The sequence below is a fragment of the Oncorhynchus clarkii genome, chromosome 9, assembly GCF_045791955.1.
Source record: "Oncorhynchus clarkii lewisi isolate Uvic-CL-2024 chromosome 9, UVic_Ocla_1.0, whole genome shotgun sequence".
Lineage (NCBI taxonomy): Eukaryota > Metazoa > Chordata > Actinopteri > Salmoniformes > Salmonidae > Oncorhynchus > Oncorhynchus clarkii.
The window spans coordinates 78,874,115-78,897,143 of NC_092155.1; the positions used below are offsets into that span (position 1 = coordinate 78,874,115).

At 38.7% G+C, this 23,029-nt stretch overlaps 1 protein-coding gene across 2 annotated transcripts in view; it reads left to right on the forward strand.

Annotated features, from left to right (window-relative positions):
• The first annotated feature begins 425 nt into the window (after window positions 1-425).
• Window positions 426-23,029, forward strand: part of LOC139416968 (coiled-coil domain-containing protein 120-like) — an 84,069-nt gene continuing 61,465 nt past the window's right edge. The window contains exons 1-2 of one of the 2 annotated variants that reach the window (XM_071166192.1): window positions 426-670; window positions 7,357-7,429. The gene's annotated coding sequence lies outside the window, so the exon portion shown is untranslated. The remainder of the gene's footprint in view (window positions 671-7,356; window positions 7,430-23,029) is intronic. The other variant, XM_071166193.1, reaches the window with a different exon arrangement.

The following is a 23,029-nucleotide window of genomic DNA, read 5'->3' on the forward strand; positions in this document are numbered from 1 at the left end:
TATTCTCTATAGGAAATGCTGAAAATACTTCAAAGACAATTCATCACATAAAATTATGTACAGGGTTTTGAGTTCTATCTTCTTGGACAGTTTACATCTGGATACAGTTTAGGTAGCCTACACATCAGCTATAGTGGAACAAACCAATCTTTAAAAAAAATATATATCTGAATTAACATCGCCTACTAAACCTAATTATAAAACATATCAAGTGATGTAAATTGACTTATTTTATACATCTTAGATTGAATTATACTATGGTTGTCTTTTTCGCTTACAAAGATCTGCTGCCCCTGCTGTTTCTACCCCCCTCTGCATCTGACCATTTGGTATCGCCGCAACAAGTCGCTGTGTCCAGAGTCTCTCAGCCAGGCGGAGAGAGAGAGAGAGGTAGCTGCGCCCCGACTGACTGCGGAACACCGAAGAGAAACGCTCTTATGGACTTTTAAACGAGGACTTTTGAGAAGTTTCATCCGCGCGTTTTTATTGACGCTTTTCATCATTTATTTACATGATTGTGTCGTGGCATACCGGACCCGTTGTAACGAGCGCTATGGGAATATACGGTGTACATTGAAAGGGTTGGTTCGGTTAGAACATACCTGTGTTGACATCGATCTTCACTCCGCATGCTGTTTGTTCCACCGGGTAGTTTAAACTGCATATCGAGGTAATCAGCCGTAACTTACCGTATGTATTCTTAAATGTAATATCCTACAATACACGTTTGTTGTTTAATTAATATCACATTGTTGAATGTTACCAACAGCAATCCATGTTCACATTTGGAAACCCGTGTCAAAACTTGTTTTTATTTTCCAAACAAGAGGAAATTATTTTTATTTACATATTATATATTCAATTATTTGTCAGTGCCAACCTTTTATTGAGTAGGTCATTACTTTGATATGACTATCAAGGTTATGAATGTGAGGTTTGAGACTGGCCCCATGTGCTCCTTTGATCCTCTGAGTCAACATGTTGGTGTAGGAGCGCTTGGCAAATACAAGGGTCATTGTTAACATTTGTCTGTGGGAAAGTAGTACTACACTGTAATCCCAACCTGAGCATACTGTTGATACCTCTGCACCGGGGCCACAGCCAGAGAGATATCCCACTGTGTGTGATACTGTTGATACCTCTGCACCGGGGCCACAGCCAGAGAGATATCCCACTGTGTGTGATACTGTTGATACCTCTGCACCGGGGCCACAGCCAGAGAGATATCCCACTGTGTGTGATACTGTTGATACCTCTGCACTGGGGCCACAGCCAGAGAGATATCCCACTGTGTGTGATACTGTTGATACCTCTGCACTGGGGCCACAGCCAGAGAGATAGCCTACTATGTGTGTGTGATACTGTTGATACCTCTGCACTGGGGCCACAGCCAGAGAGATAGCCTACTATGTGTGTGTGATACTGTTGATACCTCTGCACCGGGGCCACAGCCAGAGAGAGAGCCTACTGTGTGTGATACTGTTGAAACCTCTGCACTGGGGCCACAGCCAGAGAGATATCCTACTGTGTGTGATACTGTTGATACCTCTGCACTGGGGCCACAGCCAGAGCGAGAGCCTACTGTGTGTGATACTGTTGATACCTCTGCACCGGGGCCACAGCCAGAGAGATAGCCTACTGTGTGTGTGATACTGCTGTAAACACACAGTAGGCTATCTGTGTTGTTACTGTAGATACACGTGAAATCAAAGGTAAGAGTTTAGATCTGTGTTTATTTGATCTACTACAGTTTTTAAATGTCCAAGTTAGTATCCATAGCAACCCAAGATGGCATAGCAGTCAGACGTCCTTTGTCCTCATCTTGTCAGGTCCCGTGTATATATATATTTACATATTTTCCTCGCATATCTTTTTATATATATTTTTTTCTAAAAACTCAACTTCAAAACACTCTCTTGCAACCCACCTCACCAATTAAAAAAACAAAAACAAGAGAGGACAGAAGCTAGCCAGAAGAGGGGACAGAAGCTAGCCAGAAGAGAGGACAGAAGCTAGCCAGAAGAGAAGCCAGAAGCTAGCCAGAAGAGAGGCCAGAAGCTAGCCAGAAGAGAGGCCAGAAGCTAGCCAGAAGAGAGGCCAGAAGCTAGCCAGAAGAGAGGACAGAAGCTAGCCAGAAGAGAGGACAGAAGCTAGCCAGAAGAGAGGCCAGAAGCTAGCCAGAAGAGAGGACAGAAGCTAGCCAGAAGAGAGGACAGAAGCTAGCCAGAAGAGAGATCAGAAGCTAGCCAGAAGAGAGGACAGAAGCTAGCCAGAAGAGAAGCCAGAAGCTAGCCAGAAGAGAGGCCAGAAGCTAGCCAGAAGAGAGGCCAGAAGCTAGCCAGAAGAGAGGCCAGAAGCTAGCCAGAAGAGAGGCCTGAAGCTAGCCAAAAGAGAGGCCAGAAGCTAGCCAGTTTACTGTCTAATATTAGTATTCAGCTAACCACGGTTGGTGGTCATCAGCTATCCTTTAGCTCGAAAAGCTATCGCTAGTTTTGTGCAACGAGACTCAGACCAGAGCATACCGGACCTATTTTCTCTCCATATCCCCGGATTTCAACCGCAAGCTCTGGACATTTACACCTGGATCTTGCAGCTAGCTAGCTGCTATCTGAGTGACTATTGGTTTACGTCGGTCCCGGAGCAAACATCAATTATTCCAGAGCTAGCCAGCTGAGGAGTTCCATCAGCCACTCCTGGGCTACAATCACCTATCCGAACTAGAGGTCGACCAATTATGATTTTTCAACGCCGATAACGATTATTGGAGGACCAAAAAAGTCGATACCGATTAATCGGACAATTTTTATTTATTTATTTGTAATAATGACAATTACAACTATACTGAATTAACACTTATTTTAACTTAATATAATACATCAATAAAATCAATTTAGCCTCAAGTAGATAATGAAACATGTTCAATTTGGTTTAAATAATGCAAAAACAAAGTGTTGGAGAAGAAAGTAAAAGTGCAATATGTGCCATGTAAGAAAGCTAACGTTTAAGTTCCTTGCTCAGAACATGAGAACATATGAAAGCTGGTGGTTCCTTTTAACATGAGTCTTCAATATTCCCAGGTAAGAAGTTTTAGGTTGTAGTTATTATAGGAATTATAGGACTATTTCTCTCTATACCATTTGTATTTCATATACCTTTGACTATTGGATGTTCTTATAGGCACTTTAGTATTGCCAGTGTAACAGTATAGCTTCCGTCCCTCTCCTCGCCCCTACCTGGGCTCGAACCAGGAACACATCGACAACAGCCACCCTCGAAGCAGCGTTACCCATGCTACTCCAAGTCTCAGAGCGAGTGACTTTGAAACGCTATTAGCGCGCACCCCGCTAACTAGCTAGCCATTTCACATCGGTTACACCAGCCTCATCTCAGGAGTTGATGGGCTTGAAGTCATAAACAGCGCAATGCTTGAAGCACAACGAAGAGCTGCTGGAAAAACGCACGAAAGTGCTGTTTGAATGAATGCTTATGAGCCTGCTGCTGCCTACCACCGCTCAGTCAGACTGCTCTATCAAATCATAGACTTAGTTATAACATAATAACACACAGAAATACGAGCCTTTGGTCATTAATATGGTCGAATCCGGGAAACTATCATTTCGAAAACAAAACATTTATTCTTTCAGTGAAATACGGAACCGTTCCGTATTTTATCTAACGGGTGGCATCCATCAGTCTAAATATTCCTGTTACATTGCACAACCTTCAATGTTATGTCATAATTATGTACAATTCTGGCAAATTAGGCGGCCCAAACTGTTGCATATACCCTGACTCTGCGTGCAATGAACGCAAGAGAAGTGACACAATTTCACCTGGTTAATATTGCCTGCTCACCTGGATTTCTTTTAGCTAAATATGCAGGTTTAAAAATATATACTTCTGTGTATTGATTTTAAGAAAGGCGTTGATGTTCATGGTTAGGAACACATTGGAGCAACGACAGTCTTTCTCACGAATACACACCGCATCGATTATACGCAACGCAGGACACGCTAGATAAACTAGTAATACCATCAACCATGTGTAGTTAACTAGTGATTATGATTGATTGTTTTTTATTAGAAAAGTTTAATGCTAGCTAGCAACTTACCTTGGCTTCTTACTGCATTCGCGTAACCGACAGCCTCCTCGTGGAGTGCAACGAGAGGCAGGCGGTTAGAGCGTTGGACTAGTTAACTGAAAGGTTGCAAGATTGAATCCCCGAGCTGACAAGGTAAAAATCTGTCGTTCTGCCCCTGAACGAGGCAGTTAACCCACCGTTCCTAGGCCGTCATTGAAAATAAGAATGAGTTCTTAACTGACTTGCCTAGTTAAATAAAGATTAAATAAAGGTGTACAAAAAAAAAAATTGGCCAAATCGGCGCCCAAAAATACCGATTTCCGAACTTGAAATCGGCCCTAATTAATCGGCCATTCCGATGAATCGGCCCTAATTAATCGGCCCTAATTAATCGGCCCTAATTAATCGGCCCTAATTAATCGGCCATTCCGATGAATCGGCCCTAATTAATCGGCCCTAATTAATCGGCCCTAATTAATCGGCCCTAATTAATCGGCCCTAATTAATCGGCCCTAATTAATCGGCCCTAATTAATCGGCCATTCCTCTAGTCACTACATTAATACAATGGTGTGTCACTTCCTGAACTGATGGTGTTGGTTCGTCGTCCAGGCGACTTCAGTTGTGATTTTAGTGTGTTGTCCTGGACACTGGGTGAGCAGGGAAGAGGAGCGAGGGAGAGGAGTTGAGGGGGGGAGAGAATACAGTGCAATTGAGGAGAGGAGGGGAGGGGGAGATGATGAGAGGGGGAGATGGAGAGGATGAGAGGGGAGATGGAGAGGATGAGAGGGGAGATGGAGGAGGGGAGATGGAGAGGATGAGAGGGGAGATGGAGAGGGGATGGAAGAGGAAGAGAGGGGAGATGGAGAGGGGAGAGGAGAGGATGAGAAGGGAGTGGTTGTGTGTCTGATCTGTTTGTAGATTACTGAGATGTTTGAAGAGTTACCTAGACCATGAGACCTAAAGACTAGGCCTGTGTCCCACATGACACCCTGTTCTCTATCTAGTGCACTACCAGAGGCCCTATGGCAAAAAGTAGTGCACTATATAGGTGACGGTGCCATTGGCCATGTCTCACTCCATCAGACTAAAGATACTCTTGTCTTGTCATCAGAAAGCTAGTCTTTTAATCTCTTACAGTCAACATGGACATTCACAGGGTTTAACATGGGAGGACATTTTTTTTAACCTTTATTTAACTAGGCAAGTCAGTTAAGAACAAATTCTTATTTACAATGACGGCCTAGGAACAGTGGGTTAACTGCCTTGTTCAGAGGCAGAATGACAGATTTTTACCTAGTCAGCTCGGGGATTACTAGTCCAACACTCTAACCACTAGGCTACCTGCCGCCCCTACACTCTAACCACTAGTCTACCTGCCACCCCTACACTCTAACCACTAGGTTACCTGCCTCCCCTACACTCTAACCACTAGGCTACCTGCCGCCCCTACACTCTAACCACTAGGCTACCTACCGCCCCTACACTCTAACCACTAGGCTACCTGCCGCCCCTACACTAGGCTACCCTGCCACCTCTACACTCTAACCACTAGACTACCTGCCGCCCCTACACTCTAACCACTAGTCTACCTGCCCCCCCTACACTCTAACCACTAGTCTACCTGCTCCCCCCCTACACTCTAACCACTAGGCTACCTGTCTCCTCTACACTCTAACCACTAGGCTACCTGCCACCCCTACACTCTAACCACTAGGCTACCTGCCTCCTCTACACTCTAACCACTAGGCTACCTGCCCCATCTACACTCTAACCACTAGGCTACCTGCCTCCCCTACACTCTAACCACTAGGCTACCTGCCTCCCCTACACTCTAACCACTAGGCTACCTGCCTCCCCTACACTCTAACCACTAGGCTACCTGCCTCCCCTACACTCTAACCACTAGGCTACCTGCCTCCCCTACACTCTAACCACTAGGCTACCTGCCTCCCCTACACTCTAACCACTAGGCTACCTGCCTCCCCTACACTCTAACCACTAGGCTACCTGCCACCCCTACATTCTAACCACTAGGCTACCTGCCGCCCCTACATGTCCATTCTTACAGCCCATTTTGGGTAGGGAAGAGCGGTATCAAGCGCCTCTCACCTCATCCTTTAATAAAAACCATGTCTGTGCTGTGTACAGGGAGCGCCTCCCTATTGCCTTGCGTTCACCATGTTGGTCCGCTGGTTTAGTGGTAAATGCTATTTTAATGGCTGTTAAAGATAAGAGCTCAATCAATGTGACATTAAGTAAACATTTCACTGTAAGGTTTACACCTGTTGTATTCAGCATTTCACTGTGAGGTCTACTACACCTGTTGTCCTCAGCATTTCACTGTAAGGTCTACTACACCTGTTGTAGTCAGCATTTCACTGTGAGGTCTACTACACCTGTTGTATTCAGCATTTCACTGTGAGGTCTACTACACCTGTTGTATTTTCGGCGCACGTGACAAATAAACTTTGATTTGATTAACCAGTAGCTGCAGTTATACACACCATCCTAGACAATAGGATCATCTTCAGCTGTGAACTGCTGAGACTTTGTCTCTGAACATCTCAGTTAAGTGAACAGAATCTCTAGTCTCTGTGGGTGAACAGAATCTCTAGTCTCTGGGTGAACAGACTCTCTAGTCTCTGTGGGTGAACAGACTCTCTAGTCTCTGTGGGTGAACAGACTCTCTAGTCTCTGTGGGTGAACAGACTCTCTAGTCTCTGTGGGTGAACAGACTCTCTAGTCTCTGTGGGTGAACAGACTCTCTAGTCTCTAGTCTCCTCTATCCTCTCTTCTCTTCCCTCTCTCCTCTTATTCCTCTATCCTCTCTTCTCTTCCCTCTCTCCTCTTATTCCTCTATCCTCTCCTCTTCCCTCTCTCCTCTTATTCCTCTATCCTCTCCTCTCTTCCCTCTCTCCTCTTATTCCTCTCTCCTCTCCTCTTCCCTCTCTCTGTGCTGTTCATGTTTTTGTTCACTCTATCTACCAGTTATCTTTAGCTGCTATCGGTCTGTGTAGCTCTGTCTAGAGCAATCACAGTGTTTGAGGGGATCCGTTTGAGCAATGTCCAATCTGTATCACAGAATGAGTGATTAGTAGATCATTGATTATTCTGTGCACCCCAGCACAGAGGAAGGACTCTCTCTCTCTCTCTCTCTCTCTCTCTCTCTCTCTCTCTCTCTCTCTCAGCACTTCCTCCCTTCATTCATCCCTCTGCCCTCCCTTTGTCTTCTAGGCTTTATTAACCAGTTTCTTCTCCCTTCTCTCCCTCCAGCGGGCTCTGTTTCCACCTCTGTTCATTGGGGCTACAGTCATATTGGAAACGAGGTTAGAGATACCCACCGCAGGTACAATACACATACACACATGTTCCCTGAACCACAAGTATCAGCTACCATAGTGGTAGAAAAGTTCTGCTGTGTGTGTGGTGTGTGGTTTGTGGGTGGGTGTGTGTGTGTGTGGGTGTGTGTGTGTGGTGTGGTGTGGGTGTGTGTGTGGTGTGTGTGGTGTGTGTGTGGTGTGTGTGTGTGGTGTGTGTGTGTGTGTGTGTGTGTGTGTGTGGTGTGTGTGTGTGTGTGTGTGGTGTGTGTGTGTGTGTGTGGTGTGTGTGGTGTGTGTGTGTGTGTGTGTGTGTGTTCCCTCCTCTTTTGATCAACATGTTCCTACACCTTGTTTCTCAAAGTGGTGTTTGTTTTTTCCATCAGACCAACCACGGTATCCCTGTTCTATTGACCAAAATATGTTTCACCTCAAACCCCTTTGAGTCTCTCACTGTGGGGGTTTTAGTAGGAAGACACTTCAGACACTGTTTTGTGTTGTGGAATGTCTTTAGCTCTGTGGTGTAATAATGAACAAGAGACTGTTTGATGCAGCCGTCTTCCTCCTCTTCCTCCTCCTCCTCCTCCTCCTCCACTGTTGCTCTGCAGACCGGGGGAGACAGGGGGAGGTACGGGGAGAGAGGGGGGGAAACTTCAGAGAACATGTGGCGACCAGATGTGTAGGTAGCTGCAGGCCTACTGCTGGTCGTCCTGAGAGAGAGAAACTGTTACTGACTAGCAGCCCAACCTGAATCTCTACTACGGCTGGACATTATCATAGCGATTCATCTATTCTATATATATATTCTATATATATATTATATGGACCTATGGGTCTTTATCCTACCTATGGGTTCTTTATCCTACCTATGGGTTCTTTATCCTACCTATGGGTTCTGTATCCTACCTATGGGTTCTTTATCCTACCTATGGGTTCTTTATCCTACCTATGGGTTTTGTATCCTACCTATGGGTTCTTTATCCTACCTATGGGTTCTGTATCCTACCTATGGGTTCTTTATCCTACCTATGGGTTCTTTATCATACCTATGGGTTTTGTATCCTACCTATGGGTTCTTTATCCTACCTATGGGTTTTGTATCCTACCTATGGGTTCTTTATCCTACCTATGGGTTCTGTATCCTACCTATGTCTTGTTTCATGCCAGTTAAAGTAGTTGGTTTGACTGAAGAGAGGGTTTGGAATGGTATATTGGAGGTGATAGCTTAAGAAGAAGACAAAAGAACCAGAGAGAGAATTTCAACATCCTAAAACACCCTCCTATCATAAGGGTTCATTTCATTGTTTGTTTATAACAGCCTTCATGTTCTGCTTGGTTCAGAATGATGGATTACACTGCTTTACTGCGGTGGTGCTGTCCATACAACAACATGCCCTGCCCTGACCCTGCCCTGACCCTGCCCTGAACACATAGTCAGCTGGAGTTACCCATCCCTGAACCTGAGCTCTGCTCATCTCATCTCCCAGAGACCTAGGACAACAAAGGCTCTTAAGGCACACAGGGACAGCGAGCCTAGAGGAAGCACCACGTGTCACTTCCCACCTGTCCCTCTCGTCCATGACAGCAGCAGTCCTTCACTGTTTGAACAAATGGACTGTGCTTGTTACATAGCAGTTTATGGTGTTGTTAAATACCATGGCTGAGCCTGTAGTGACACCCCATTCCAATACAGTGCACTACTTAATACCAGCGTGGTATTACCATCAGGTGTCTATAGCAACATGGTATTACCATCAGGTGTCTATAGCAACATGGGTATTACCATCAGGTGTCTATAGCAACATGGGTATTACCATCAGGTGTCTATAGCAACATGGTATTACCATCAGGTGTCTATAGCAACATGGGTATTACCATCAGGTGTCTATAGCAACATGGTATTACCATCAGGTGTCTATAGCAACATGGTATTACCATCAGGTGTCTATAGCAACATGGGTATTACCATCAGGTGTCTATAGCAACATGGTATTACCATCAGGTGTCTATAGCAACATGGTATTACCATCAGGTGTCTATAGCAACATGGGTATTACCATCAGGTGTCTATAGCAACATGGTAATACCATCAGGTGTCTATAGCAACATGGTATTACCATCAGGTGTCTATAGCAACATGGTATTACCATCAGGTGTCTATAGCAACATGGGTATTACCATCAGGTGTCTATAGCAACATGGTATTACCATCAGGTGTCTATAGCAACATGGTATTACCATCAGGTGTCTATAGCAACATGGTATTACCATCAGGTGTCTATAGCAACATGGTATTACCATCAGGTGTCTATAGCAACATGGGTATTACCATCAGGTGTCTATAGCAACATGGGTATTACCATCAGGTGTCTATAGCAACATGGTATTACCATCAGGTGTCTATAGCAACATGGGTATTACCATCAGGTGTCTATAGCAACATGGTATTACCATCAGGTGTCTATAGCAACATGGTATTACCATCAGGTGTCTATAGCAACATGGGTAGTATCATCAGGTGTCTATAGCAACATGGGTATTACCATCAGGTGTCTATAGCAACATGGGTATTACCATCAGGTGTCTATAGAAACATGGTATTACCATCAGGTGTCTATAGCAACATGGGTAGTATCATCAGGTGTCTATAGCAACATGGGTATTACCATCAGGTGTCTATAGCAACATGGGTATTACCATCAGGTGTCTATAGCAACATGGGTAATACCATCAGGTGTCTATAGCAACATGGGTATTACCATCAGGTGTCTATAGCAACATGGGTATTACCATCAGGTGTCTATAGCAACATGGGTATTACCATCAGGTGTCTATAGCAACATGGGTATTACCATCAGGTGTCTATAGCAACATGGGTATTACCATCAGGTGTCTATAGCAACATGGGTATTACCATCAGGTGTCTATAGCAACATGGTGTTACCATCAGGTGTCTATAGCAACATGGTATTACCATCAGGTGTCTATAGCAACATGGTACTACCATCAGGTGTCTATAGCAACATGGGTAGTACCATCAGGTGTCTACAGCAACATGGTTATTACCATCAGGACACCTGTTAAATGCTGTTTCTCCATTAGAGAAAAGGAACAAGCACCATAGTTAACATCCCAGCTACAGTAAGCTACCACACACACACACACACACACACACACTCTTCCCAGCTACGGTGGTTTGTTAGTGCTACACCAGAGTACTGAATGACTGTGTGACCGTGACCTCAGGCCAGAGTGACAATAGCAGTGGCAACTCTAAATGTGTGTGTGGTGTGTCCTCATGGGTACCGGAAATCTCCAAAAGTACCCACAAGGATAGTTAAACAAGGAAAATTCTCCCTGGTGGGGACCTCTACCCTTCCTATAAAACAGTACATGTATAATACCACCACTACAATACAACATGTATAATACCACCACTACAATACAACATGTATAATACCACTACTACAATACAACATGTATAATACCACCACTACAATACAGCATGTATAATACCACTACTACAATACAACATGTATAATACCACCACCACTACAATACAACATGTATAATACCACCACTACAATACAACATGTATAATACCACCACTACAATACAACATGTATAATACCACCACTACAATACAACATGTATAATACCACCACTACAATACAACATGTATAATACCACCACCACTACAATACAACATGTATAATACCACCACTACAATACAACATGTATAATACCACCACTACTACAATACAACATGTATAATACCACCACCACTACAATACAACATGTATAATACCACCACTACAATACAACATGTATAATACCACCACTACAATACAACATGTATAATACCACCACTACAATACAACATGTATAATACCACCACTACAATACAACATGTATACTACCACCACTACAATACAACATGTATAATACCACCACTACAATACAACATGTATAATACCACCACCACTACAATACAACATGTATAATACCACCACTACAATACAACATGTATAATACCACCACTACAATACAACATGTATAATACCACCACCACTACAATACAACATGTATAATACCACCACTACAATACAACATGTATAATACCACCACCACTACAATACAACATGTATAATACCACCACTACAATACAACATGTATAATACCACCACTACAATACAACATGTATAATACCACCACCACTACAATACAACATGTATAATACCACCACCACTACAATACAACATGTATAATACCACCACTACAATACAACATGTATAATACCACCACTACAATACAACATGTATAATACCACCACTACTACAATACAACATGTATAATACCACCACTACAATACAACATGTATAATACCACCACTACAATACAACATGTATAATACCACCACCACTACAATACAACATGTATAATACCACCACTACAATACAACATGTATAATACCACCACTACAATACAACATGTATAATACCACCACTACAATACAACATGTATAATACCACCACTACAATACAACATGTATAATACCACCACTACAATACAACATGTATAATACCACCACCACTACAATACAACATGTATAATACCACCACTACAATACAACATGTATAATACCACCACCACTACAATACAACATGTATAATACCACCACTACAATACAACATGTATAATACCACCACCACTACAATACAACATGTATAATACCACCACCACTACAATACAACATGTATAATACCACCACTACAATACAACATGTATAATACCACCACTACAATACAACATGTATAATACCACCACTACAATACAACATGTATAATACCACCACTACAATACAACATGTATAATACCACCACTACAATACAACATGTATAATACCACCACCACTACAATACAACATGTATAATACCACCACTACAATACAACATGTATAATACCACCACTACAATACAACATGTATAATACCACCACTACAATACAACATGTATAGTACCACCACTACAATACAACATGTATAATACCACCACTACAATACAACATGTATAATACCACCACTACAATACAACATGTATAATACCACCACTACAATACAACATGTATAATACCACCACTACAATACAACATGTATAATACCACCACTACAATACAACATGTATAATACCACCACTACAATACAACATGTATAATACCACCACCACTACAATACAACATGTATAATACCACCACTACAATACAACATGTATAATACCACCACCACTACAATACAACATGTATAATACCACCACTACAATACAACATGTATAATACCACCACCACTACAATACAACATGTATAATACCACCACTACAATACAACATGTATAATACCACCACTACAATACAACATGTATAATACCACCACTACAATACAACATGTATAATACCACTACTACAATACAACATGTATAATACCACCACTACAATACAACATGTATAATACCACCGCTACTACAATACAACATGTATAATACCACCGCTACTACAATACAACATGTATAATACCACCACTACAATACAACATGTATAATACCACCACTACAATACAACATGTATAATACCACCACCACTACAATACAACATGTATAATACCACCACTACAATACAACATGTATAATACCACCACTACAATACAACATGTATAATACCACCACCACTACAATACAACATGTAAAATACCACCACTACAATACAACATGTATAATACCACCGCTACTACAATACAACATGTATAATACCACCACTACAATACAACATGTATAATACCACCACCACTACAATACAACATGTATAATACCACCGCTACTACAATACAACATGTATAATACCACCACTACAATACAACATGTATAATACCACCACCACTACAATACAACATGTATAATACCACCACTACAATACAACATGTATAATACCACCACTACAATACAACATGTATAATACCACCACTACAATACAACATGTATAATACCACCACTACAATACAACATCTATAGTACCACCACCACTACAATACAACATGTATAATACCACCACCACTACAATACAACATGTATAATACCACCACCACTACAATACAACATGTATAATACCACCACCACTACAATACAACATGTATAATACCACCGCTACTACAATACAACATGTATAATACCACCACTACAATACAACATGTATAATACCACCACCACTACAATACAACATGTATAATACCACCACTACAATACAACATGTATAATACCACCACTACAATACAACATGTATAATACCACCACCACTACAATACAACATGTATAATACCACCACTACAATACAACATGTATAATACCACCACTACAATACAACATGTATAATACCACCACTACAATACAACATGTATAATACCACCACTACAATACAACATGTATAATACCACCACCACTACAATACAACATGTATAATACCACCACTACAATACAACATGTATAATACCACCACTACAATACAACATGTATAATACCACCACTACAATACAACATGTATAATACCACCACTACAATACAACATGTATAATACCACCACTACAATACAACATGTATAATACCACCACTACAATACAACATGTATAATACCACCACCACTACAATACAACATGTATAATACCACCACCACTACAATACAACATGTATAATACCACCACTACAATACAACATGTATAATACCACCACTACAATACAACATGTATAATACCACCACCACTACAATACAACATGTATAATACCACCACCACTACAATACAACATGTATAATACCACCACTACAATACAACATGTATAATACCACCACTACAATACAACATGTATAGTACCACCACTACAATACAACATGTATAATACCACCACTACAATACAACATGTATAATACCACCACTACAATACAACATGTATAATACCACCACTACAATACAACATGTATAACACCACCACTACAATACAACATGTATAATACCACCACTACAATACAACATGTATAATACCACCACTACAATACAACATGTATAGTACCACCACTACAATACAACATGTATAATACCACCACTACAATACAACATGTATAATACCACCACTACAATACAACATGTATAATACCACCACCACTACAATACAACATGTATAATACCACCACTACAATACAACATGTATAATACCACCACTACAATACAACATGTATAATACCACCACTACAATACAACATGTATAATACCACCACTACAATACAACATCTATAGTACCACCACCACTACAATACAACATGTATAATACCACCACCACTACAATACAACATGTATAATACCACCACCACTACAATACAACATGTATAATACCACCACCACTACAATACAACATGTATAATACCACCGCTACTACAATACAACATGTATAATACCACCACTACAATACAACATGTATAATACCACCACCACTACAATACAACATGTATAATACCACCACTACAATACAACATGTATAATACCACCACTACAATACAACATGTATAATACCACCACCACTACAATACAACATGTATAATACCACCACTACAATACAACATGTATAATACCACCACTACAATACAACATGTATAATACCACCACTACAATACAACATGTATAATACCACCACTACAATACAACATGTATAATACCACCACCACTACAATACAACATGTATAATACCACCACTACAATACAACATGTACCACCACCACTACAATAATACCACCACTACAATACAACATGTATAATACCACCACTACAATACAACATGTATAGTACCACCACTACAATACAACATGTATAATACCACCACTACAATACAACATGTATAATACCACCACTACAATACAACATGTATAATACCACCACTACAATACAACATGTATAACACCACCACTACAATACAACATGTATAATACCACCACTACAATACAACATGTATAATACCACCACAACATGTACCACCACTACAATACAACATGTATAATACCACCACTACAATAATACCACCACTACAATACAACATGTATAATACCACCACTACAATACAACATGTATAATACTACAATACAACATGTATAATACCACCACTACAATACAAATACCACCACTACAATACAACATGTATAATACCACCACTACAATACCACCACCACTACAATACAACATGTATAATACCACCACTACAATACAACATGTATAATACCACCACTACAATACAACATGTATAACACCACCACCACTACAATACAACATGTATAACACCACCACCACTACAATACAACATGTATAATACCACCACTACAATACAACATGTATAATACCACCACTACAATACAACATGTATAATACCACCACTACAATACAACATGTATAATACCACCACTACAATACAACATGTATAATACCACCACTACAATACAACATGTATAATACCACCACTACAATACAACATGTATAATACCACCACTACAATACAACATGTATAATACCACCACTACAATACAACATGTATAATACCACCATCACTACAATACAACATGTATAATACCACCACTACAATACAACATGTATAATACCACCACCACTACAATACAACATGTATAATACCACCACTACAATACAACATGTATAATACCACCACTACAATACAACATGTATAATACCACCACTACAATACAACATGTATAATACCACCACTACAATACAACATGTATAATACCACCACCACTACAATACAACATGTATAATACCACCACTACAATACAACATGTATAATACCACCACTACAATACAACATGTATAATACCACCACTACAATACAACATGTATAATACCACCACTACAATACAACATGTACAATACCACCACCACTACAATACAACATGTATAATACCACCACTACTACAATACAACATGTATAGTACCACCACTACAATACAACATGTATAATACCACCACTACAATACAACATGTATAATACCACCACTACAATACAACATGTATAATACCACCACTACAATACAACATGTATAATACCACCACTACAATACAACATGTATAATACCACCACTACAATACAACATGTATAATACCACCACTACAATACAACATGTATAATACCACCACTACAATACAACATGTATAATACCACCACTACAATACAACATGTATAATACCACCACCACTACAATACAACATGTATAATACCACCACTACAATACAACATGTATAATACCACCACTACAATACAACATGTATAATACCACCACTACAATACAACATGTATAATACCACCACTACAATACAACATGTATAATACCACCACTACAATACAACATGTATAATACCACCATCACTACAATACAACATGTATAATACCACCATCACTACAATACAACATGTATAATACCACCACTACAATACAACATGTATAATACCACCACTACAATACAACATGTATAATACCACCACTACAATACAACATGTATAATACCACCACTACAATACAACATGTATAATACCACCACTACAATACAACATGTATAATACCACCACCACTACAATACAACATGTATAATACCACCACCACTACAATACAACATGTATAATACCACCACTACAATACAACATGTATAATACCACCACTACAATACAACATGTATAATACCACCACTACAATACAACATGTATAATACCACCACTACAATACAACATGTATAATACCACCACTACAATACAACATGTATAATACCACCACTACAATACAACATGTACAATACCACCACCACTACAATACAACATGTATAATACCACCACTACTACAATACAACATGTATAGTACCACCACTACAATACAACATGTATAATACCACCACTACAATACAACATGTATAATACCACCACCACTACAATACAACATGTATAATACCACCACTACAATACAACATGTATAATACCACCACTACAATACAACATGTATAATACCACCACTACAATACAACATGTATAATACCACCACTACAATACAACATGTATAATACCACCACTACAATACAACATGTATAATACCACCACTACAATACAACATGTATAATACCACCACTACAATACAACATGTATAATACCACCACTACAATACAACATGTATAATACCACCACTACAATACAACATGTATAATACCACCACTACAATACAACATGTATAATACCACCACTACAATACAACATGTATAATACCACCACTACAATACAACATGTATAATACCACCACCACTACAATACAACATGTATAATACCACCATTACATATCTACAATACAACATGTATAATACCACCACTACAATACAACATGTATAATACCACCACTACAATACAACATGTATAATACCACCACTACAATACAACATGTATAGTACCACCACTACAATACAACATGTATAATACCACCACTACAATACAACATGTATAGTACCACCACCACTACAATACAACATGTATAGTACCACCACTACAATACAACATGTATAATACCACCACTACAATACAACATGTATAATACCACCACTACAATACAACATGTATAATACCACCACTACAATACAACATGTATAATACCACCACTACAATACAACATGTATAATACCACCACCACTACAATACAACATGTATAATACCACCACTACAATACAACATGTATAATACCACCACTACAATACAACATGTATAATACCACCACTACAATACAACATGTATAATACCACCACCACTACAATACAACATGTATAATACCACCACCACTACAATACAACATGTATAATACCACCACTACAATACAACATGTATAATACCACCACCACTACAATACAACATGTATAATACCACCACTACAATACAACATGTATAATACCACCACTACAATACAACATGTATAATACCACCACTACAATACAACATGTATAATACCACCACTACAATACAACATGTATAATACCACCACTACAATACAACATGTATAATACCACCACTACAATACAACATGTATAGTACCACCACTACAATACAACATGTATAATACCACCACCACTACAATATAACATGTATAATACCACCACTACAATACAACATGTATAATACCACCACTACAATACAACATGTATAGTACCACCACTACAATACAACATGTATAATACCACCACTACAATACAACATGTATAATACCACCACTACAATACAACATGTATAATACCACCACTACAATACAACATGTATAATACCACCACTACAATACAACATGTATAATACCACCACTACAATACAACATGTATAATACCACCACTACAATACAACATGTATAATACCACCACTACAATACAACATGTATAATACCACCACTACAATACAACATGTATAATACCACCACCACTACAATACAACATGTATAATACCACCACCACTACAATACAACATGTATAATACCACCACTACAATACAACATGTATAATACCACCACTACAATACAACATGTATAATACCACCACCACTACAATACAACATGTATAATACCACCACCACTACAATACAACATGTATAATACCACCACTACAATACAACATGTATAATACCACCACTACAATACAACATGTATAGTACCACCACTACAATACAACATGTATAATACCACCACTACAATACAACATGTATAATACCACCACTACAATACAACATGTATAATACCACCACTACAATACAACATGTATAATACCACCACTACAATACAACATGTATAACACCACCACTACAATACAACATGTATAATACCACCACTACAATACAACATGTATAATACCACCACTACAATACAACATGTATAGTACCACCACTACAATACAACATGTATAATACCACCACTACAATACAACATGTATAATACCACCACTACAATACAACATGTATAATACCACCACCACTACAATACAACATGTATAATACCACCACTACAATACAACATGTATAATACCACCACCACTACAATACAACATGTATAATACCACCACTACAATACAACATGTATAATACCACCACTACAATACAACATGTATAATACCACCACTACAATACAACATGTATAATACCACCACTACAATACAACATGTATAATACCACCACCACTACAATACAACATGTATAATACCACCACTACAATACAACATGTATAATACCACCACCACTACAATACAACATGTATAATACCACCACTACAATACAACATGTATAATACCACCACTACAATACAACATGTATAACACCACCACCACTACAATACAACATGTATAACACCACCACCACTACAATACAACATGTATAATACCACCACTACAATACAACATGTATAATACCACCACTACAATACAACATGTATAATACCACCACTACAATACAACATGTATAGTACCACCACTACAATACAACATGTATAATACCACCACTACAATACAACATGTATAATACCACCACTACAATACAACATGTATAATACCACCACTACAATACAACATGTATAATACCACCACTACAATACAACATGTATAATACCACCATCACTACAATACAACATGTATAATACCACCACTACAATACAACATGTATAATACCACCACCACTACAATACAACATGTATAATACCACCACTACAATACAACATGTATAATACCACCACTACAATACAACATGTATAATACCACCACTACAATACAACATGTATAATACCACCACTACAATACAACATGTATAATACCACCACCACTACAATACAACATGTATAATACCACCACTACAATACAACATGTATAATACCACCACTACAATACAACATGTATAATACCACCACTACAATACAACATGTATAATACCACCACTACAATACAACATGTATAATACCACCACTACAATACAACATGTATAATACCACCACTACAATACAACATGTATAATACCACCACTACAATACAACATGTATAATACCACCACTACAATACAACATGTACAATACCACCACCACTACAATACAACATGTATAATACCACCACTACTACAATACAACATGTATAGTACCACCACTACAATACAACATGTATAATACCACCACTACAATACAACATGTATAATACCACCACTACAATACAACATGTATAATACCACCACTACAATACAACATGTATAATACCACCACTACAATACAACATGTATAATACCACCACTACAATACAACATGTATAATACCACCACTACAATACAACATGTATAATACCACCACTACAATACAACATGTATAATACCACCACTACAATACAACATGTATAATACCACCACTACAATACAACATGTATAATACCACCACCACTACAATACAACATGTATAATACCACCACCACTACAATACAACATGTATAATACCACCACTACAATACAACATGTATAATACCACCACTACAATACAACATGTATAATACCACCACCACTACAATACAACATGTATAATACCACCACCACTACAATACAACATGTATAATACCACCACTACAATACAACATGTATAATACCACCACCACTACAATACAACATGTATAATACCACCACCACTACAATACAACATGTATAATACCACCACTACAATACAACATGTATAATACCACCACTACAATACAACATGTATAGTACCACCACTACAATACAACATGTATAATACCACCACTACAATACAACATGTATAATACCACCACTACAATACAACATGTATAATACCACCACTACAATACAACATGTATAATACCACCACTACAATACAACATGTATAACACCACCACTACAATACAACATGTATAATACCACCACTACAATACAACATGTATAATACCACCACTACAATACAACATGTATAGTACCACCACTACAATACAACATGTATAATACCACCACTACAATACAACATGTATAATACCACCACTACAATACAACATGTATAATACCACCACCACTACAATACAACATGTATAATACCACCACTACAATACAACATGTATAATACCACCACCACTACAATACAACATGTATAATACCACCACTACAATACAACATGTATAATACCACCACTACAATACAACATGTATAATACCACCACTACAATACAACATGTATAATACCACCACTACAATACAACATGTATAATACCACCACCACTACAATACAACATGTATAATACCACCACTACAATACAACATGTATAATACCACCACCACTACAATACAACATGTATAATACCACCACTACAATACAACATGTATAATACCACCACTACAATACAACATGTATAACACCACCACCACTACAATACAACATGTATAACACCACCACCACTACAATACAACATGTATAATACCACCACTACAATACAACATGTATAATACCACCACTACAATACAACATGTATAATACCACCACTACAATACAACATGTATAGTACCACCACTACAATACAACATGTATAATACCACCACTACAATACAACATGTATAATACCACCACTACAATACAACATGTATAATACCACCACTACAATACAACATGTATAATACCACCACTACAATACAACATGTATAATACCACCATCACTACAATACAACATGTATAATACCACCACTACAATACAACATGTATAATACCACCACCACTACAATACAACATGTATAATACCACCACTACAATACAACATGTATAATACCACCACTACAATACAACATGTATAATACCACCACTACAATACAACATGTATAATACCACCACTACAATACAACATGTATAATACCACCACCACTACAATACAACATGTATAATACCACCACTACAATACAACATGTATAATACCACCACTACAATACAACATGTATAATACCACCACTACAATACAACATGTATAATACCACCACTACAATACAACATGTATAATACCACCACTACAATACAACATGTATAATACCACCACTACAATACAACATGTATAATACCACCACTACAATACAACATGTATAATACCACCACTACAATACAACATGTACAATACCACCACCACTACAATACAACATGTATAATACCACCACTACTACAATACAACATGTATAGTACCACCACTACAATACAACATGTATAATACCACCACTACAATACAACATGTATAATACCACCACTACAATACAACATGTATAATACCACCACTACAATACAACATGTATAATACCACCACTACAATACAACATGTATAATACCACCACTACAATACAACATGTATAATACCACCACTACAATACAACATGTATAATACCACCACTACAATACAACATGTATAATACCACCACTACAATACAACATGTATAATACCACCACTACAATACAACATGTATAATACCACCACCACTACAATACAACATGTATAATACCACCACTACAATACAACATGTATAATACCACCACTACAATAC